The 22492-nt window shown below is 42.2% G+C and overlaps 1 long non-coding RNA gene across 1 annotated transcript; it reads right to left on the bottom strand.

Annotated features, from left to right (window-relative positions):
* Positions 1-14841: 14841 nt before the first annotated feature.
* On the bottom strand, positions 14842-22286 carry LOC127412080 (uncharacterized). Its single transcript, XR_007892389.1, has 3 exons — positions 17656-22286; positions 16818-17053; positions 14842-15768 (listed from the first exon to the last, which is right to left on the bottom strand). It is a non-coding gene; the product is annotated as an uncharacterized LOC127412080 (long non-coding RNA).
* Between the last annotated feature and the right edge of the window lie 206 nt (positions 22287-22492).

Genomic DNA, 22492 nt, shown 5'->3' with positions numbered 1-22492 from the left:
AACTAGAAATTATATGAATTTCTTTGAATTTCTAAATCGTCTTACAAACAAATCAAATTTAAATGACAAATCTGCATCCCGTTTCAAGAATTCATTTTTAATTTAAAAGGCATTCTCCATTCAATTCTGAATGACACATCCAAGATTAAGATAGCCCATGGTCAGAGTGCTTGAGATATTGCCATGTGGTGGCACAAGTTGACATCTTGATTTCTCATTCTCTCAGAGCTTCTGTACTGTATGTGTGGTGTAAACACAGCACTCCTCAGCTGCTGGCTGTCAGCAACAAGCCCAACACGTAACCTCTGACTGCTAAACCGCTAAGCACCAACAATTTATCTCTCTCACTCTCACAGAACCCTGTGATGGCAAGAGGTAATTTCATTTAGGATATTTTTTTATTTTTATTTGAATAGAGTTGGCTTTATAGCCATAAATTACACATCGTCACTATGAAATAATGCAACTCTGAAATAATTTTAGTATGTCACCACAGCTTTTGATACTGTCAGTAAAGGTACTCGCTGAACAGGGACTTCAACACAGAAAACATGAGTTGCTATTTATCATTTCTGTTCCTTCCCTGCCACCATTCGCCCTTCCTCATCATTACATTTTGTTATGAACTCTGCATGTGTATTAAGAGGGATTTTGTAGTCCCTAGACACCAATTTACATAAAGTGCAAGCCATCATTGGTTCAAGAGAAGCAAATTACTTCCCTGACAAGATCACCCCCGCCCCTTTTTATTATTTATTAATTTTGAACCTAGCACGAGCTGAGGTTGTTAAGAGCACTTAACCAGATATGCAAAATATCACATTTCCATGACCATGATCAATGAGGAAAGGAGTGGGAAGGTGAGAGAGAGAGAGAGAGAGAGAGAGAGAGAGAGCGCTAAGTGATTGAATTAAGTGCTGGGCCAATCATTTAACAATTCCCCGAGGTACGTTGTGTGAGAAGACTCTTTCTTAAGCCTGTGCTGTTGTGAACCTTAGATAATCACGCAAAAACTGCACTCCTACACTACTGCACTGATGCCACCTCCCAACGGACAGAGAGGTATAGCCAGTCGTATACTGAGGTATGTTCAAGACTCTCAACAGGTGAGCTGTAAGTCTGTTTTGTCGCAAACAGCTGAATTTTTTTTTTTCTAAATGCAAATAATTAAATGCAATTGTACATAGTTATAACAACAAAATAAAAAAAACCTTTAAAGTAGAAAATAAAACATATATTTTGTTGTTGACATCAAAAGCTGTGTCCAATCAAACTAAAAAAAAAAAAATTTCGTCGTAACTTGCCTTTTCAAAGAATTTGCAGCTTCAAACCAGGTGAGAGTGGGAGTGCCATTTAGGACACAACAGAGAGAGAGAGAGAGAGAGAGAGAGAGAGAGAGAGAGAGAGAGAGAGAGAGAGGTTTCACTAGCAGCAAAGTACATCAATTCCTGCCACAAAAAGAGGGAAGAGTCAACCAAACAGTGATGCGCCCATTTATTCACACACAGACACGCACACAGGCACACACATAAAGACACACACACACAAAGACACGTGAATTCACACAAACTCTTGTACACACACATACACACATATGCAAACACACACACCACTGAAAGTATATACCCGTTTTTCCACACTTGTTCAATACAGAATTTGTTCTACTTTGTTCATTTTTATTTTCATGCTCATATAAATGCTTTGGCAATACAATGTACAATTTGTCATGCCAATAAAGCTCATTTGAATTTGAGAGAGAGAGAGAGAGAGAGAGAGAGAGAGAGAGAGAGAGAGAGAGAGAGAGAGAGAGAGAGTGTGTGTGTAATGGAGTTGCTATATGCAAATCGACAAGCAATTAAACAAGCACAAGTAAACTAAAGTACAATTAAAACATGAGAGGCCCTTACTCTATCATAGTTAGAAATTACTAGATACCATCAGATTTGTGACCTTGAGTTGAACACTAGAGATTAATAATAAAGAGAAAAATAACTTGGGGGAGATCATTCATGTTCTCACATTAGCTTTTTGATGAAGCTCTCGATGAAGCTGAAATGTTCTTTTCTTGTCTTGTCTGACACCATGTGTAATATATATATATATATATATATATATATATATATATATATATATATATATATATATATGTATATATATATACAGGTGCATCTCAATAAATTAGAATGTCGTGGAAAAGTTCATTTATTTCAGTAATTCAACTCAAATTGTGAAACTTGTGTATTAAATAAATTCAATGCACACAGACTGAAGTAGTTTAAGTCTTTGGTTCTTTTAATTGTGATGATTTTGGCTCACATTTAACAAAAACCCACCAATTCACTATCTCAAAAAATTAGAATATGGTGACATGCCAATCAGCTAATCAACTCAAAACACCTGCAAAGGTTTCCTGAGCCTTCAAAATGGTCTCTCAGTTTGGTTCACTAGGCTACACAATCATGGGGAAGACTGCTGATCTGACAGTTGTCCAGAAGACAATCATTGACACCCTTCACAAGGAGGGTAAGCCACAAACATTCATTGCCAAAGAAGCTGGCTGTTCACAGAGTGCTGTATCCAAGCATGTTAACAGAAAGTTGAGTGGAAGGAAAAAGTGTGGAAGAAAAAGATGCACAACCAACCGAGAGAACCGCAGCCTTATGATTGTCAAGCAAAATCGATTCAAGAATTTGGGTGAACTTCACAAGGAATGGACTGAGGCTGGGGTCAAGGCATCAAGAGCCACCACACACAGACATGTCAAGGAATTTGGCTACAGTTGTCGTATTCCTCTTGTTAAGCCACTCCTGAACCACAGACAACGTCAGAGGCATCTTACCTGGGCTAAGGAGAAGAAGAACTGGACTGTTGCCCAGTGTTCCAAAGTCCTCTTTTCAGATGAAAGCAAGTTTTGTATTTCATTTGGAAACCAAGGTCCTAGAGTCTGGAGGAAGGGTGGAGAAGCTCATAGCCCAAGTTGCTGGAAGTCCAGTGTTAAGTTTCCACAGTCTGTGATGATTTGGGGTGCAATGTCATCTGCTGGTGTTGGTCCATTGTGTTTTTTGAAAACCAAAGTCACTGCACCCGTTTACCAAGAAATTTTGGAACACTTCATGCTTCCTTCTGCTGACCAGCTTTTTAAAGATGCTGATTTCATTTTCCAGCAGGATTTGGCACCTGCCCACACTGCCAAAAGCACCAAAAGTTGGTTAAATGACCATGGTGTTGGTGTGCTTGACTGGCCAGCAAACTCACCAGACCTGAACCCTATAGAGAATCTATGGGGTATTGTCAAGAGGAAAATGAGAAACAAGAGACCAAAAAATGCAGATGAGCTGAAGGCCACTGTCAAAGAAACCTGGGCTTCCATACCACCTCAGCAGTGCCACAAACTGATCACCTCCATGCCACGCCAAATTGAGGCAGTAATTAAAGCAAAAGGAGCCCCTCCCAAGTATTGAGTACATATACAGTAAATGAACATACTTTCCAGAAGGCCAACAGTTCACTAAAAATGTTTTTTTTATTGGTCTTATGATGTATTCTAATTTTTTGAGATAGTGAATTGGTGGGTTTTTGTTAAATGTGAGCCAAAATCATCACAATTAAAAGAATCAAAGACTTAAACTACTTCAGTCTGTGTGCATTGAATTTATTTAATACACGAGTTTCACAATTTGAGTTGAATTACTGAAATAAATGAACTTTTCCACGACATTCTAATTTATTGAGATGCACCTGTATATGGTGGGGGTGGGGGGGGATTAATGCAACTCAGTAAGATCCAGGGCCTGTTGTAGTTCAAATGGTATTCTTCTTCTTTGTAATTTAAATAAGCAATTCTCTATCATTTTGGTTGCTTCTAATAAGAAGTGCTTTGATGAAAGATGGTGGTCTAATTAATTTCTTCATTATGGAGCAGTGATTTCACATGACTGCACTCTAATTCAGACACCAGCTTCAAATGTATACAGTTTACATAGCCCTTGGAAGATGTTTACCATTTGAAAAAAAAAAAAAATAATAATAATACAATGAATAAGAATGCATTTTTATTTTTAAGTACTGCCCTAACTAAGCTGTGTTGCCTACTTGAGCATCAATCACTATTTGTAGCCTTTTGAGATATTTTTTCCTAGGCAGTGAAGCTGCCCACTGTTCTTGACTAAAGCCTCCAGATACTGTTAAAGGGATAGTTCACCCAAAATGAAAATTCAATCAACATTTACCCACCCCTGTGTGGTTATATACACATATGACTTTCTTTCTTTTTCTTAACACAAAGGGAGACATAAAAATAAATAAATAAATAAATAAATGCTGTGCTCAGTGGTGTCATACAATGATTTTTTATGGTGCCCACTTCTTCAAGCTTCAAAAAAGATGCAAGTATAATTCATAAGTCTTAAAAACTATTGTATGTGACTCATGCGTTGTTCTGAAGGCATTCGATAAGGTTTGGTGAGACCCAAACCAAAATCGAATGTATTATTTAGTGAAACTCTTCAGTGACCATTGCGATTCTGTAGGTGTTCATGAGAGTGCACAAGATCAGCTGAATACACAGCCCCCTCTCATGAGATGGGGTATTTAAGCAAAAACTTGTTTTGTTTATCTAAAAATGGTCCGCCACAGTGATGGTAACAACAGAACACAATACAGCTGCACACAAACCAGAGAACAGAACTTACAAAACATGTCTGAAGAGTTTGAATTTGAAGAAGAGATGCATTTCTATGACCAGTCTAAAAAACAAAAAACAAAACGAAACAAAACAAAACAAAACGTATGATCTCTTAAAACAATTTAAACATCATGCAGAATCTGCAAGGGGTTTGCAAACTTATGAGCACAACTGTACTGCATGTACAGCCTAGATATTATTTGCATTTTATGCCAGTCTTTGGAAGTATATTCCACAGTCAAAAATAATAGTTTTATACTTGATCCATGTGTTGATCTACAAGCAACTTATTGTTAGGTGAAACATAAGTCTAATTTTGCAATTGCATCTATGTTTGATTCAATCTTCAGAAAAAAAAAAACAACAAAAAAAAAAAAAAAACAGTGCAGAGATCTGGTTTTAATAATAACAAACCCTCCCATCATGATGGCATCTTATGCTGCTTTCATGTGTGTGGATATGGAAGCAAAGTCTGGGTGGGGCGTTAAAGACCACTTCACAAGTTTTCCTATAAATTTACACCCAAGCACCAAACCAGTGCAATGTACCAATTCAACACTATTAAAGCTAAGCACCCCATTCCAGATCATTCTTCCCCACGGACATCCAGGAAAGCTCTATAAATAAGCACATTTCTTGTCAGTTTTGACACTGATGTCTCGTTTTCAGAGGCCAAGCGAGGAGGAGGAGAAGCACCATGAATCGTCAGCATTTGCCTAAAGCTTTCATGAATACATCTTTCAATGGTTACCTTGTGTTATTAGCAGCGTATGGGTGTTTGGTAACAGCTTGCCAGCGCTTGTGGGCATATCTTGACAGTGTGTTCCCATAACCACCACAGAGCTTAAAACACAGTACTGGAATGTTTTTAAATTATGCATAAATTATAGAAGCCTGTAAAGACATTTGTAAATGTTTATATCTGGGTACTATACTGTAGTGTTCACATGCCCACATCTTTACAAGGGACTTCAGAGGAATGTGTGAATTAAATACAGAACTATCACATCTGAGTATCATTAATAATAAAGTGACTTCTGAATGTCCCAAGAACAATGGCATTGTGCATAGAAGTGAAGACAAATTCTTCCCTGTGTCGCTCCTCTATCTATTAATAATATTCACATCTCATTTTTTTCCACCCTGCTAATGTGATTTTTAATCAGGGACTGCAGCTAAGAAATGCAGTCTTGAAAATTATTAAACAGACTTTTATTGCTGTGACCTAAGTCCCTTGATCTAACTGTTGTTATAATAAAAAAGATAAAAATCAAGAGCAAGTTCTTAGCAAGTTTTAGAATTACTTTATTTTATCCCAATTACTGTTGAAATGGATACTGTATTGCTCAAAGTCTTATAAATACTTATTTTATACATACATATTGCTATTTGCACTTCTGGTTAGATGCTAGCTGCATTTCTTTAGATCTGTACCTGTACTCTGCACAATGACAATAAAGTTGAATCTAATCTAATCTAATCTAATAAAGATTGAATATTTTTATCACAAGATATAAGCATTTCCTATTTTTATCATAATGAATTAAGCATAAAAGAACAATCACGCCTGATAATATTTGAAAATGCATAATCCTCCCGCTTGAATAAGATAAGGCCTTAACAACGGTCCCATATATTTTTTTCAGCTTTGAATCTGGGAGGTCTTGAAGTGTCCACTTTAATGAATAACATGGTATCCTCTCAGTCACCATGCACAAATCAGTATCCAAAAACATAGAGCCAAAGGGAGACTGTGCGAGCCTTTGTTCTTCGTCAGTGTCTGATTTTTCCCAGGACTTGCTTATGATAGTGGCTCCAGTGAGTCATCGTTGGGAATGATGATCAAAGCCAAATTAAGTCTGACTTTTATGCAAAATGTAAAATGTAAGCCTCCAGCAATGTCTTCGCTATTGATTTTTCTTTCTTTCTTTCTCTCTCCATTTTTATCCAAGCACAATACACAGTGTGAAATTTGAAGAATAGGGTTTTCTCTGTGAAAATGATTGGGGCATCTGCCTGTTTGCATTTAAAGTCAATTTCAAATATAAATGTTCATGCTTTAAAATAAAGTATGACGTTTTATATCTAGATTTGGCATACAAAAGTAGAGATGGCAAAATGTGACATGAAACAAATTGTCAGGGGTGGAAAGAGTACTAAAAAATAATACTCAATTAAAAGTACTGTTACTTCTTTAATAAATTAGTTTGAGTAGAGTAAAAGTACCTGTCCTAAAAACTACTCAGGTAAGAGTAAAAGAGTAGCTCATTTAAAAGTACTCATGAGTAGAGAGTATTGAGTACAGAGTTGCGAAAGCTATGCCCCTTTATAATAAAAAATCGATGCTGCAATTTAGCACACATACCGTAATTTACATTCCCTTTTATGTTTGCCAGAAAGAATAAAAAATATAGGTATTTTATAGGTGTTTATGATTGACACCTTTTAAAACACATCACTTATCTATGATACTGTAAACACTACATGAATCTGATAAAAAATTAAAATAAAAGGGTGACTCGATTACAGAACTGAAAAGATGAAAAAGTTATTTTCAATATCATAATGTATGAAACAATGATATTAAAATCAGTTCCCTATCTGTCACTCACTCAACGTTGTGTTGATGTAGTGACACTAGGGGTCGCCCTTGGGAGCCCCAAACACCTTTGATCTTTGAGAAAAGGCCAATGGGAATTGGCGAGTGGAATTTGCATGACGCTCCCCCAGTCATATGGGTATAAAAGGAGTTGGCTCGCAACCACTCATTCAGATTTTTTCTTCGGAGCCGAGCGGTGTTGATGTATTCCACTGCCAATCCATTCGCCTCTGTAGAAAGCAAGCGATCTCTGTGGCTGTTGGATTTCACAGTGCATCACAGCGGTTTCTCCCCCTCTCGCACAGATAAGTTTGGAGATTCTGGGGTGCTTCAACAGCGCGCGTTGAACGCTAAAAGAGTATGTTTCTCCCTAAAAGAGTATATATTCCCTGAAAGAGTGGGCACTGACGGAAAGCGTCTTTTTAAAGATGCCATTCCGGTTATGTGCAGTTCCTGGTTGCGGTCGTTATCTCTCCACTTCTGACGGTCACAATCACTGCCTTAGGTGTCTGGGCTCCAGACACACTCAGACAGCGTTCGTGGATGGTTCATGCCCGCACTGCGAGAGCATGACCATGGCCACATTGCGATCGCGGCTTTCCTTCCTCAGAGGGAAAGCCACTCCAGCCGCTCCCTGCCCTGGTTCTTCTGCCCGCGGGCACATGACCGCGATGGTTAGTGCTGGGGGCGATTTGGGGACTTCAATGGGAGTAACTCTGCCGGGTGAATGCCCACGGACCTCCCATTCTCCAGCACGCTCGTGCACCCCGGTTGAGTTCTGGGATGAGTCAGGCGGCCTGCCTCACAGCGGGTTCAACCTCTCATTCGGCGCTCAGGAGGCATATGAGATCTCGATAGCAGCATCAGAGAGCAGGCTGCTTCAGTCTGATGAGGAGGACTCAGCTAGGCTTCCGCCTTCAGGTGTGGTTGCCCAGTCTGAGGCTGATGCCGAGCTGATGGCCATGCTTGCCCGGGCTGCCATCCCCACCCCAGTCCCTTTCTTCCTGGAAGTGCATGAGGAACTCACGAGGTCGTAGCAGGCACCTTTCACTGCCCGGACCTGGTCTCTGAGCTCCTCCACTCTCACTACCCTCGATGGTGGGGCTGCCAGGGGCCACCTGGTGGAACCGTCCGAGACTCCCGTCCAGGGCCTGTAGATTTACATCGTCACTGGCGACAAAGGCTTACAGTGCCGCTGGACAGGCCGCCTCCGTCCTGCATGCCATGGCTCTCCAGCAGGTGCGCCAAGCCAAGGCACTAAGAGAACTGCACGAGGGTAGTTCTGTCCTAGGATTGATGCAGGAGCTGTGCTCGGTGACCGATCTCCGGGTGACGAAGGTCACGGTGCGGACTCTTGGGCAGGCGATGTCCACCCTGGTGGTCCAGGAGCGCCGCCTATGGGTCAACTTAGTTGAGATGAGGGAGGCTGACAAGGTATGGTTCCTTGATGCCCCCGTCTCCCAGGTTGGCCTATTCGGCAACATTGTCGAGGACTTTGCGCAGCAGTTCTCGGCGGTCAGGAAGCAGACGGAGGCCATCCAGCATATCCTGCCCTGGCTGGGGCTTCTAGTCAACTGGGGAAAGAGCAGCTCTCCCCAGTACAGAGCATCTCTTTTCACGGGTTGGAGTTAGACTCAGTTGCTATGATGGCGCGTCTCATGAGCGGGCGCACGCAGTCAGCGCTGAACTGCCTGAAGTCGTTAATGCTAGTATGAATTCACCCAGTGAGCCTACTTGCACAGACCCTGTGCAAGGTCAAGGAGGACGAGGAGCAGGTCATCTTAGTGGCACCCTACTGACCAACCCAGACTTGGGTCTCGGACTTCATACTCCTCACGACAGCCCCTCCCTGGTGAATTCCTCTGACAAGGGTTCTCCTCTTTCAGGGACGGGGCACCATCTGGCACCCGCGACCAGACCTCTGGAATGTTCATGTGTGGCCCTTGGAAGGGACGCGGAATACCTAAGTGGCCTACCACCCACGGTGGTAGACACAATCACTCAGGTTAGGGCTCCCTCTACGAGGCGCCTGTCTGCCTTGCAGTGGCGTCTGTTCACTAAGTGGTGTTCTTCCCAACGCGAAAACCCCCAGAGATGCACAGTCGGGTTGGTGCTTTCCTTCCTGCAGGAGAGGCTGGTGGGGCGGCTGTCCCCCCCACATTGAGGGTGTACGTGGCCGCTATGGCGGCGCACCACAATGCAGTTGACGGTAGGTCTCTCGGAAAGCACAACCTGAACATAAGGTTCCTTAGAGGTGCGAGGAGGCCTCCCAGACCACGCCTCGTCCCCTCATGAGATCTCTCCGTGGTCCTGCAGGGAGCCCCGTTTGAGCCCTGGAGTCAGTTGAGCTAAAGGCAGTCTCTTGAAGACTGCCCTCCTGACTGAGCTCACGTCCATCAAGAGGGAAGGGGACCTGCAGGCATTCTCTGTCAGCGACACGTGCCTGGAGTTTGGTCCAGAATACTCTCATGTGGTCCTGAGGCCCCGACCGAGCTATATGCCCAAGGTTCCCGCAACCCCGTTTAGGGATCAGGTGGTGAACCTGCAAGCGAAGCTGCCCAGGAGGAGGCAGACTCAGCCTTTTTGTTGCTGTGTCCGGTGCATGCTTTGCGCATCTACTTGGACCGCACAGAGAGCTTTAGGATGCTCTGAGCAGCTCTTTGTCTGCTTCGGAGGACAGCGGAATGGGAGCGCTGTCTCCAAACAGAGGATTGCCCACTGGGTTGTTGATGCCATCACTTTAGCATACCACGCCCAGTACGTGCCACTCCCCTTGGGGCTTTGGGCACACTCCACCAGGAGTGTGGCGGCCTCCTGGGCCCCGACCAATGGCACCTCTTTGGCAGACATCGGTAGAGCAGCGGGCTGGGCAACACCCAATACCTCCACAAGGTTCCTCAATCTCCGGGTTGAGCTGGTTCATCCCGTGTGTTGTCAGGTATGAACAGGTAAGTTGGCAGGACAACTGGCCGGGTGTACCACTTGCGTATAGTGCCTTTCCCCTCCTGGAGGGGGAGACGTGAGCTTTTTACCCCCCAGCAGTGTTCACGAGACCATGGGCCCTGGATGTCCTTCCTCCTTAGCCCTGTGGCAGGTGGATTCGCGGAGAAATTCGATGCCGGCCCAGTACATGTGCTAATAGGCCCTGTACTGGGTTAGTGTGCTCCACATGCGCTGGTTGCCTGTATGTAACCCCGTGTGATGTATCTTCTGCGAGACGCTTTCCCCGTTAGTAAACTCGCATCTTCCTTGGGCAGAGTTCCCTCTGCCACTGGTTGCCATGTAGTAGAGCTCCATCCCCTCTGGGTAGGACCTACCACGGGGACTTCTCCACATGCGACACTGCCGACAAGACTCAGTAAGACCAAGTGATGTATTTCCACACAATTGCCTCCCCTTCAGGCAGGATGTGGTCTCTGCGGTGTCTTCCCCTTGGTAGCGGACACCCCCCCGACGCGGACACTTATGGCCCCCAGCTGAACGATTTCAATTCTTTTTTGAGGAGAAAAAAAGAAGAGAAGAGGCCCCATTTTGGGCAGTCGACTTGTCCCCGAGGTGCGGGGGACCGCACGACACTCGTAGGAGCATTGGGGGAGGTTACGTGATGGCCAGGTGCACTGGCTACGGGGCACGCAATGGCTTGCCCGTCTCGCACCGCCAGTCCACGTAACACAGTTCAACTAGTTTTGGCGTTTCGTATAGGGACCCCTACTGTCACTACATCGACACAACTTTGAGTGAGTGACAGATAGGGAACATCCTGGTTACTTTCATAACCTCCGTTCCCTTATGGAGGGAACGGGACATTGTGTCCCTCCTGCCACAACACTGAACTACCCACTGAAATGGCCGGGACCCTGTCTCGGCTCCTCAGCACAAAACCAGAATGAGTGGTTGCGAGCCAGTTCCTTTTATACCCATATGTCCGGGGTAGTGGCATGCAAATTCCACTCGCCAATTCCCATTGGCCTTTTCTCAAAGATCAGAGGTGTTTGGGGCTCCCAAGGGCGACCCCTAGTGTCACTACATTGACACAACTTCTCGTTCCCTCCATCAGAGAATGGAGGTTACAAAAGTAACCAGGACTTTTATGTGTAGGGTCTAAATTTTCCTTAATGCCGACTGAGAGAGTTATTGTTGTGCATAAAACATGTTCAAAACAATGCAAGGAATGAAAAAAAAAAAACCCAAAAAACCTCTAAAAAAGCAGGGTCACTTGGCGCATCATGTCCCGCACAGTAGAGGCTGTAGAGCAGTTGTTTGGTACAGGGGCCACATTGGGCTTTAAAGGAATAATTCACACAAAAATGAAAATTCTCTCATCATTTAGTCACCCTTATGCCACCACGGATGTGTATTTCGTTCTTCAGCAGAACACCAATTAAGATTTTTAGAAGAATATCTCAACTCTTTTGGTCCATACAATGCAAGTGAATGGGTGCCAAAAGTTTGAAGAAAAATTACATAAGTCAGCATAAAAGTAGCCTAATCCATGTGACTCCAGTGGTTAAATCCATGTCTTCAGAAGCGATATGATAAGTTGTGTGAGAAACAGATGAATATTTAAGTCAATTTTTACTATAAATTCTCATCCCTGCTCAGTCAATCTCCACTTTAACTTTCACTTTCTTCTTCTTTTGTTTTTGCTGATTCACATTCTTCATGCATATCGCCATCTACTGGGCAGGGAGAAGAATTTCTAGCAAAAATGGACTTAAATATTGGGTTTCTCACCAACACCCCTCATATAACTTCTGAAGTCATGGATTTAACCACTGGAGTCATATGGATTACTTTTGTGCTGCATTTATGTGCTTTTTGGAGCGTCAAAATTTTGCCATCTATTCCCTTGTATTGTATGGACCTACAGAGCTGAAATATTCTTCTAAAAATCTTAATTTGTGTTCTACTGAAGAAAGAAATGGATGGAATGAGGGTGAGTAAATGATAAGAGAATTTTCATTTTTGAGTGAACTATTTCTTTAAGTAGCACATGGGGGGACACATTGTACTCCTTTTGAGATACAATGTTCCACATTGATTTAGTTCTTGTATTTTTTAAGCCCAGAAATAGTTGTGTTCTCATTCTAATGCATGATGCACAATTTTCTGAAGTTTGTGACTGGTGGAATGTTCTGCCTGAAGTATTGCTCTACAAAGGTTGACACTTTTCTATCAGGCATTAGAAAAAACTTGATAAAGGCTAAGCATAATTATAAAATATTTTATCATCTCTACTTTCCTGGTAATTTATTATACAAATTAACACACTCTCTACATCAGGGGTCAGTATTATAAAAAAAAGAAAACTAACAATATTATTTAAAAAAAAAAAAAAAAAGATTATTATTAAAAATGTCACTGTTTGATTCTATTACATTAATATTTTTAAAGCTTCTCAAGTTATTCAGCCAAAAGTAGGGAGTGGCTTTCTCGTTTCCTTGTTATTGTTGTTTGATTAATAGCCTTTTCATGACATAGCCTACTAGACAGTGCTCAATTCGGTTACATGTACACTTCAAGTCCAACATTTTGATGCAAATACGCTTTTTTTCCCACTGTGTACGTTCAGTTTAGACCAAACCAACTGCGTTTACATTAATGCCTTACCAAGATGGGCATTGGTGGAATTATGAAGTGTATTTGACCATTTTGGCACGTACCCGCATTGGTGCACAAACATTAGTCGCATTAGCACACAAACATTAGCCGCCTGTCAATCAAACAGCGCGCAGCTACAGACATCAGGAAATAAAAAGTCAGTCTTTTCTATTTTATCTAGATCAACCAACCAGTGGTTGTCTTGCTATCGCGATTGATGTAATGAACACCCCAGGTCTAGATGTAGAACATAGGCTAAGTATAGAAAATTACTCAAAAGTTTATCATCGATATCGAGGACATCTCTCTGTTTTTTTCTTCTTCTTTTTTTTTTTTTAAGGAAAACATCAAAACATTGAATTAAATTATTTCCCCATGTTGTAAACTGTACCCCAAGAGACATTTTTTTCCTTATGCTGAGCTAAATACACTAGTACTGATGTTACCAATCATAAGAAAATAAATGAATGAAAAGTGAAAACATATTTGGTCCAAACTGACTCTCACATGTTGTTGATTAGTGTTGTTTATTTCTTGTATTGTTTTCCGTACAACAAAACTAGTGAATAGGTCTAGCTCATACTCATAAATAAAACACAGCAATTCAGCAACCAACTAAATCATACAGTGTGCAAAAATTGCCTTTCTTGACAGGAAATAACACTCAAAAAACCATGTAATTCAATAGACAGCTCAAATGCAACTCTATGAGTGGCTCAGAGCTGTTTATTTGCAATAAAAACAGCAAGTGTAATAACCCCAAATAAGTCAGAGTAACAGTAAAAGCTCATCTCAGATGCTGCATTTTCAGTGATCTGGGGGCAAACACTTTATCTTGTGGACCTGTGCAAAGAGCGCTGTACTGCTGATCCAAACAGTCACACCTGGAACCTAAACAGTACCTCAGCACCTGCCCACTCAACCTGTGCATGTGACCTCTTTTCTCTGTGTGAACTGTGTGCCAAAACTCCCCCCACTGTGAATGCAATAGAAACCCTCTCCTGTTTATGCTCAGTAATACTTTTATGGCTAAAATTCCAACCTGAAATGAAATATTGGACAGTATTGATTGATTTCTGCTGTTACTGAATGATGACAAACTGATATGGTTATATATTAAAATCAGGGTTGTTTTCTCCTAGGAGACAAAGGGAGGCAGAGCCTCCTCAAAGAAAATCAGTTGTGAAAATAATCAACAGCACAAAAATACAACAAAACAAACATTACGAAATGTGAGATCAAATAGTTTGTGAAACATTCATTTTTCTAAAGTAATACTGTCCAGCAGACACCAGTGGATAAAGTTTCAGATGGAAGCAGTGTCTATATTGTCTCCCTTGAGCTCAATGCATCATTGAAGTCCTAATTGTGGTGTGTAGTGATGTCCGGTTCGTGAACGAATCATTCTTTTGAACCGGTTCTTTTAAGTGAACAAGTTGAACCAGTTCACAAAATCAGACTGAATCATATGAAACAGTTCGCGTCTCAAGTCAACACTGATCCACAAGTTACTCAATCTTAACCCGTTTCTCGGACGCGCCTGACACTCCGGCTCAAAATGAGTCGATAACTTGGAGTAATATGATCCTAGAACTGTTGATATCTATTTTTTATATTTTTTAACTATTATTTGCAATGAACCACTCTAACTAGTTCACAAATAGGACTGAACACCCCGGTCGCGACAGTTCTTGAGTTAACAGTACAATGAGTCGGTCGCAGGAGTTCTCGAGTCACCAGTACACTAGTGCACCACTTTCGGACATATTTGAAGTGTTGAGAACTGATGAGTGAGCAGCGGATGAGCATACGTGAAACGAGGACTTGAATGAGGGGGCGAAATATAAGTTTAAGTAATAAATAAAACATGCTGGAAATATGCATTCAACTAGTTTTATTAAACAATATTTTACATTTACATTTATTGGTAAATGCTTTTATCCAAAGCTACAGTACTTACAAAAGAGGAATAATACATCAAAAGCAATTCATCTTAAGGAGACAGCAGTACGAAAAGTGCTGCATTACAAAGTTTCACTAGCATCAGAATAGTGGTATCCAAGACAGATTAGAGTGCAACAAGAATATATAAAAGTATATACTATGAGTTCATGGTTAAGTGCTCATGGAAAAGATGTGTTTTTAGCAGTTTTTTGAAGACAAAGAGTGAATCTGCTTCATGGATGGAGTTGGGAAGGTCATTCCACCAACGAGGTACAGTGATACTGAAAGTCTGGGAAAGTGTTTTGGTGCCTCTTTGTGTTGGTATAACAAGGTGCCGTCATTAGCCTACCACAGGCTTCTGGTGGGAATGTAGCTCTGCAGAAATGATTTTAGGTTCACTGGAGCAGACAAAGAGACTGTTCTGTATGCCAGCATCAGTGCCTTGAATTTGATATGTGAATCAACCGGCAGCCAGTGTAGAGAGACAAGGAGTGGTGTAACATGTGCTCTCTTTGGTTCATTGAAGACCAGAAGTGCTGCTGCATACTCCGCATCTAATTGTGCAAGCAGGGAGGCCTACAATGAGAGGGTTACAGTAGTCCAGTCTAGTTATGTCAAGTGACTGACAAGAAGTTGTGTGGCATGTTCAGAGAGGAAGGGTCTTATTTTCCTGATATTGTAGATTGTAAATCTAAATGGCCGTACTGTCTTTGAAACTGAGTTGGTTGTCCATGGTTACCTCTATATTTCTGACCGTTTTAGAAGGTGTTATTGTAGTTGAACCCAGCTGAACGGTGATGTTGTGTTCAACAGCAGGGTTGGCTGGAAAGATGAGGAGCTCAGTCTTCGCTGGGTTAAGTTGCAGGTGGTGTTCCTTCATCCAGGCTGAGATGTCTGCCAAACAGGCTGAGATTCGAGCAATCACCTTGGTGTCGTTGGGCTGGAAATACAAGTAGAGCTATGTGTCATCAGCAGGGTTGGGGAGAAACGGAATATATGTATCGGGATTATGTATTTAAATACAAAATATTAGTAACTGTATTCCACTACAGATACAATCTAAATCATTGGTAATTAGAATACAGTTATATTCAAAAAGTATTTTGATTACTGAAGAGATTACTTTGCATTTTATTGTCATTTTTTTCATTTATTATTTAGTCCTTTCAGATGGAAAACATTTATACATATAAATGATGCGATCCAAAGTGCATTTGAACAGTGGTGAAACACTTTCTTATGATGTGTTACATTCATACAAGCAGACAGAGAAGTAAGTTTGAAGTAAGTTTGGAGCAGAAGAAATAGAAATAAACCTTGTGTAAATTGTCAGCTTTATGCTAAGATAAAATGATATTTCTAGCCATTTTACATGCACATGTTACCAGGCATGATCATATTTTTTTAACAAGAAAATTCAAGTTGGATCATAATTTCTTTTTTTCTAGTAAGACCTTTGATATTAGGGCAAAAATCATATTCTTGATAATCATTTTTGTATTGTTTTCCTGTAAAAATATCTAAAAATCCTTAAAACAAGATCAATTTGATTTATCTTGTTTTAGAAAGAACACTGCATAAGATATTTAGGTTTTTCAGAGAATGTATTTTTAACCTGTGTATTTTGTCTTGCTGTACTGGAGTTTTTATAGTCAAAACAAGTGAAAAAATCTACCAGTGCTGAAGAAGTAATCCAAAGTATTTAGAATATTTTACTGACCTTGAGTAATCTAATGGAATACATTACAAATTAAATTTTACAGCATGTATTCTGTAATCTGTAGTGGAATACATTTCAAAAGTAGCCTTCCCAACCCTGGTCATCAGCGTAGCAGTGGTAAGAGAACCCATGTGCTTGAATGATGGGTCCCAGTGATGTTGTGTATATAGAGAAGAGAAGTGGCCCAGGCACTGAGCCCTGAGGTACTCCAGTAAGTAGCTGATGTGACTTGGACACCTCACCTCTCCAAGCTACCTTAAAGGACCTACCTGAGAGACAGGACTTAAACCAGCAAATCACAGTTCCTGTGATGCCCAGAGTAGAGAGGGTAGACAATTGGATCTGATGGTTTACTGTGTCAAAGGTTGCAGAAAGGTCCAGTAGAATCAGGACAGATGATCTGGATCCAGCTCTCACCTGTCAGTGACTCAGTAACAGAGAGCAGGGCAGTCTCTGTGGAATGTCCACTTTTGAAACCTGACTGTTTGTCATCCAGCAGCTTGTTCTGCAAGAGATAGGCAGAGATCTGATTGAAAACTGCCCTTTCAAGTGTTTTCGCCATGAATGGGATGAGAGAGACTGGTCTGTATTGTTCTTCTTGTGTGGGGTTAAGTGCAGGTTTTTTTAAGCAGCAGGGTTACTCGAGCCTGCTTAAATATAGAGGGGGAAATTGCTGTAAGTAAAGATGTGTTAATTATGTGTGTGAGTGCAATTAGGATGGACGGAGAGATGGCTTGGTGAAGGTGGGAAGGAATGGGGTCAAGGAGACAGGTGGTGGAGTGGCTGGAGAGGAGGAGTTAAGAGACCTCAATGTCAGTCAGAGAAGAAACATTGAGATAGAAGAGCTGCATGCAGGAGGTGGGTGTTTGAGAAGGTTTGATGCTGATAATATATTGCTATTGGCTGTAACCTTATTAGTAAAAAATGTGGTGAAGACATCTGCTGTCAGTGAGGTGTCAGGTAGTGGAGGGGGAGGACAGAAGAGTGTGTTGAATGTTCTAAATAGGCTGCAAATGTCTGTGGTGCTGTTGATTTTGTCCTGATAATAGGCAGTTTTTGCAGATTTAACGTTATCTGAAAAAGATGCAAGCAGAGACTGATACTTACTCAAATCTGCTGGATCTTTAGATTTCTGCCAACTCCTCTCAGCTGTCTTGAGGTCAGTACGATGTTCACGAAGAACGCCAGAGAGCCAGGGGCTGGGCGGTGTCATACGTGCTGGCCTAGTGGAGAGAGGACAGCTTTATTCACAGCTGACTGGCAGTTCCAGAGTCCAACCGAAAATGAGAGCAGAGCAGCTGCTAATGTGCAAAATGACTGTAGGTTGTGTGGGTTGCGATGCGTCCTGCATCAGCATTGTGTGAACTGTCTGTAACAGATAACAGGGATGTGCTTGAGGGCACGTGTTATGTATGGAGTAGACATATGGGAATGTATAAGGAAAACAGTAAAAAATGAAAAAAGATACTTAAGTGCTATGGTGAGTGTCCTTGCTCGGTGGACTCGCATCATTAGACTCGCTAGTCTTCACAAGAGGGCTGCCACTTCCGCTGCTGCTTCTGCATCAGCATTAACGTCAGTAATTACACGCTGCTATTGTGTCGTTAAGTGAAAAAATCTGGACACGCCTTAATGTTGCTTAGCACAACAAAACAGTCATGTAGTTAACCTAAACTAAGGGTCGTGCGAGATGACAAACGTGGGAACAAACGCAACTTCAGTATACCGTAAACAAACAATGCTAAACTTGGCAATAAATAATACTCTAAAACAAGTGAATCACTGTTAAGAGACACAGTAAACAAACAAATCTAAACCTAGCAGTAAATACCCTAGGACAAGTCAAAACAATGTAGCTCACACACACACGCTGAAGCGACATGAGTTCAAAACAGTACACAACACAGTAAACAAACAGCACAAGTCTAGTGATGAATACTATTCTAAAACAAAGTGAAACAATGATATAAACACACACTTACACATAACTAAAGACTCCTGTAAATAGATCGCTTCTCCTGAACTTACTAAGGATCCCGCAGTTTAAATATCTTACCAGGTGCTGGACATGCCTTAATGACACAACTGCAGACTCCATTTTTATTAAAATATGCAAAAACCTTTCAGTCGAGAGATGTAAATTAATTTTACTATTGAATATTGTGCATGCAGAATATATTTTAAATTGTTATGAGCTGGATTATGTTTTTGTAAAAAGGGTGAGTTGATTATGACTAGTTTATTCACTTTATATGCTTTAGACTTGTAACATCAACGTCGTACATCAGTGTCTGTATTGGATGCTTTAGGTGCAAAATGTTAATGTAGGAAACTTATCCAAGATGTAGTCAATAGTCATCAGTTGTATTCGAGGTGCAGGATCACTGACTGAAACACTGATTAAAATAAACAGACTTATAATAGTATTATAACTTATAACTTGATTAAAATGTAATAATCAGCAATATGAAATTACATTTGTTTTTATTTGAATGTGTTTGAATGTGAACGTGTATTCCACGACACCGGGTTGATAGCATTATGTACTAGTGATGCCATTATGCGATGACATAAAAGAACTGTTGAATAGTTTTTTAAAAACGGTTCATTGTAACAAACTGTCTGAAAAACCAGTTCGCAGAAAAGAATCAGATTTTCCATCACTAGTGCCATGAGTGTGATGGGGTACTAACAGCGAAATACAGGGAAAAATCACATGAGAGGAGGAAGTGCCTCCTTACAGCACTATGATTGGTCGATTACCCTCTGAATGTGATAATACCAGGCTATAATGTTTAAAATCACCCTGCAAATCAGCCTGAATGGTTACAAATTTTGGAAATGGATGAACTAATTACAAAGTAAATGTTTAACCTTTTGTAGGCTCCAGCACTACCTGTGATCCTACACAGGACAAGCGGCTATAGAGGATGGATGGATGGATGGACATTTCACATTTTGGTCATGTCCAAATCCAAATCCAAATAAATGACTGACCTGAAAGGAAGGTGACTTCTTTACAAATAGTAGCCAAACAACAACTAATAGATAAACAAAATGCCTATTACTGCATTATTCTAGTTGTTCTTTTTTAAATAATAATAATAATAAATCTTTAATAGGTACAGAGAATTTCTCATTAAATTTTTTGTTAGATATGAATAAAATACCATTATTGAGCCAGTACATAAAAAAACAAAAAAAACATCTGTGTTCAAAACAGCGTTCTTGCCTTACCCCAAATCACTATGGTACGGCAACCAATAAGATTTAGAGCTGTCGGGTTAAATTTGGTGGGAAAATTCACGCTTCTGAGATTTGTCTTTGCGTGCTCGTATTATGTCCGTACAAAAAGAAAAGAAGGACCGGCTACTGTCACGGATCCATCTGACCCTCCTGCCACTTACACTCAACCCTCTCTCTCCCCTGAATACTGATCACCCACACCTGCCTCCAATCACTGCGTCAATCAGCTCCTCTATTTAAACCTCATTCTCCATAGACTCACATACCTGTGTATCCATACGTCTTCTCCGTGATTCCTCTCCACCTCCACTCCAGTGATCCCTGTTATCCTTCTCCTCAATGTAAGCACCTTAGTTGTGTATTCACCACCTTAAGTATAATCACCTCCAGAGTCAGCCCCTGCCATCATCACGCTATTGATCTTCACGTCAGCCCCGAACTGTTAAATTACAACTCACCTGCTTGTCTTTGTTTGTGTTTGTGTTTGTGTCTCAATTAACACCTGCTATTGGGTTCAACTCCATCATCGAGTCTGGTTATTCATAACAGAAGACCAGACCAACAAAAGCCATGAACCCAGCAGGTCCGGATCCCATCCAGGAGCTGGTTGACGCTCTCCGGAGAGCACTCACGCTATCTGCAAACCCCTCAGCATCTCCAACCTCACCCAGCACTTCTGCAATTTCTTCTCCAGTCTATTCCGCCAGTTCCGTGGTCAATCCAGCGCCCTACTCTGGATCAGTGGAGGACTGTGGCAGCTTTCTGCTCAGATGTTTGCTCGCCCTTGAGATGCAGCCACATCGATTCCCCACAGAGCAGGCGAAGGTTGCCAACATCATCTTCCTGCTGGCCGGATGAGCACTACAATGGGCCCGTTCACTTTGGGATCAGAATAGCCCGGTAACACAATCACTGGATAGCTTCACCCAGCACTTTTAGGAGGTATTTGGACACCCTGAGGGTGACACTTCATAATCTTTGTCGGGGTCAGAGTTCCATCAATGACTATACCCTTAAGTTCCACACTCAGGCAGCATCTAGTGGTTGGAATGAACCCGCTCTGCTTACCACCTATTGCCTAGGACTTGAACTGAAGCTGCAGCTGCATCTCTCATCCTACGATGACACCATGGGGCTGGAGCACTTCATCCAACTCTCCATCCGAGTAGCCAACTGCATGAAGAACTGCCTCGATGAGTCTCCCGCCTTGCAGTCTCTGCCTTTCCCTCCACGAAGGTCCCCTTACCACTCTCCAGAAACAAACAGGGAGTCCATGCAGATGGATGCCTTTCAACTGACCTCGGCAGAACGCCAACATAGGCTGAACCAGGGTCTGTGCCTGTACTGTGGTGAAAGGGACACGTAATCTCTGCGTGTCCCATTCGACCTCCCCATCCACTGGTGAGTCACATAAACACTACAAGGGTCTGTACCTCTCCTTTGTTAACCAATGTTACGCTTACTGCTCATAGTTTTTCTCTTTCAGTATCCGCACTCCTCAACTCTGGCTCAGCCAGCAAATTTATCTCGGACGCACTCTGCCACCAACTCCAACTCCAAAGGCAACCTTGTGACCCCAAGCTCCAAATTCACTCCATAATCTGCAAGCCCTTGGGAAAAGGCATCATAAGTCACTGTGTGGGTCCATTCAAACTCCAGGTGGGATGGTTGCACAGCAAGGACATTACCCTACTGGTTCTAGAGTGTTCCGCCGCAGATACATATTCATACAACATTCCCCTGTCATCTCCTTGTCTACCGGTGACGTCCTGAAGTGGGGGTCCCAATGCTTTGCTTCCTGTTTCCAAAACCGTCTCACTCCCAGACCCAAAGTTTCTGTCAGGAAATCTCTCCCTCTCAATCTCAACACAACCACCATCGAGAGCCCTGCCAGTTCTACCTCTGTGGAGATCTCTTCCTGCTATTCCCACTTGCGGGCCTCTCAGCTACCTCCTCATTGACCATGGGACTGCGCAATAGACCTCATCCCCGGTGAGCCAGTGCCCTGTGGCAAAATCTACCCTCTTTCCATTCCCGAGCAGAAGGCCATGGAGGATTATATCGAGGAGGCCCTCAGGCAAGGATACATCCGGTCTTCCACTTCCCCTGCTGCTTCGAGTTTCTTCTTATACAGCCGCTTATCCTGGAAGACGCTGTCCGAGACATTCTGGACTCCCGCTGCCGCAGGGGTCATCTCGAGTACCTCATAGATTGGGAAGGTTATGGCCCTGAGGAAAGATCTTGGATTCCTCGAGACAACATCCTGGACTCGACCCTACTCTCCAACTTCCACGACACACACCCTAAAAACCCCCTAATGGGGTCGGCCATGGCGTCGGGAAGCGCATCCCTCTGGAGCGGTCCGTGGAGGGGGGTAATGTCACAGATCCATCTGACCCTCCTGCCACTTACACTCAACCCTCTCTCTCCCCTGAATACTGATCACCCACACCTGCCTCCAATCACCGCGTCAATCAGCTCCTCTATTTAAACCTCACTCTCCATTCATTCAGTGTCTGGTCTCAACTTTGAATATAGACTCACATACCTGTGTCTCCATACGTCTTCTCTGCGATTCCTCTCCACCTCCACTCCAGCAATCCCTGTTATCCTTCTCCTCAATGTAAGCACCTTAGTTGTGTATTCACCACGCTACTGATCTTCACTGATCTTCACATCAGCCCCGAACTGTTAAATT

This window comes from Myxocyprinus asiaticus, chromosome 21 (genome assembly GCF_019703515.2).
Source record: "Myxocyprinus asiaticus isolate MX2 ecotype Aquarium Trade chromosome 21, UBuf_Myxa_2, whole genome shotgun sequence".
Lineage (NCBI taxonomy): Eukaryota > Metazoa > Chordata > Actinopteri > Cypriniformes > Catostomidae > Myxocyprinus > Myxocyprinus asiaticus.
Note: the sequence above shows the minus strand (reverse complement) of the source record. Positions and strands in the feature narration are given on the sequence as shown.